Source organism: Babylonia areolata, chromosome 19 (genome assembly GCF_041734735.1).
Source record: "Babylonia areolata isolate BAREFJ2019XMU chromosome 19, ASM4173473v1, whole genome shotgun sequence".
Classification (NCBI taxonomy): Eukaryota; Metazoa; Mollusca; class Gastropoda; order Neogastropoda; family Buccinidae; genus Babylonia; species Babylonia areolata.
The window spans coordinates 26,548,715-26,549,101 of NC_134894.1; positions in this window are offsets into that span (position 1 = coordinate 26,548,715).

Below are 387 nucleotides of genomic sequence, written 5' to 3' on the forward strand. Positions count from 1 at the left end.
ACCAAGAGGCAGTTTGAAGTTGGGACACGCAGAGAATCCACTGAGTTGTCTCCCATACCAATCAGTCTCCCTCCCACGAGACGTCTACAAGGTGTCGAAGCGACGGGTTTGGAACGACGCGTCAGCTGAAGTCACGCGATACAATATTGTACTTTAAGGCTGAAATCTACAATTTTGATATCCCGTCTGCTTACCATGATATATTGTCACTTTGTTTTTTTGTTGTTGTTTTTATCGGCACATAGCGTAATCTGGTTCCACGGTATCAAACAACCACCATATAGCAACAACAACAACGATAACCATTTTACATCAAAGCTCAAATATTGCTTTGTGATATTCATCGAGAAACAAGAACAACAAAAAATAAATAAATAATATGAATAA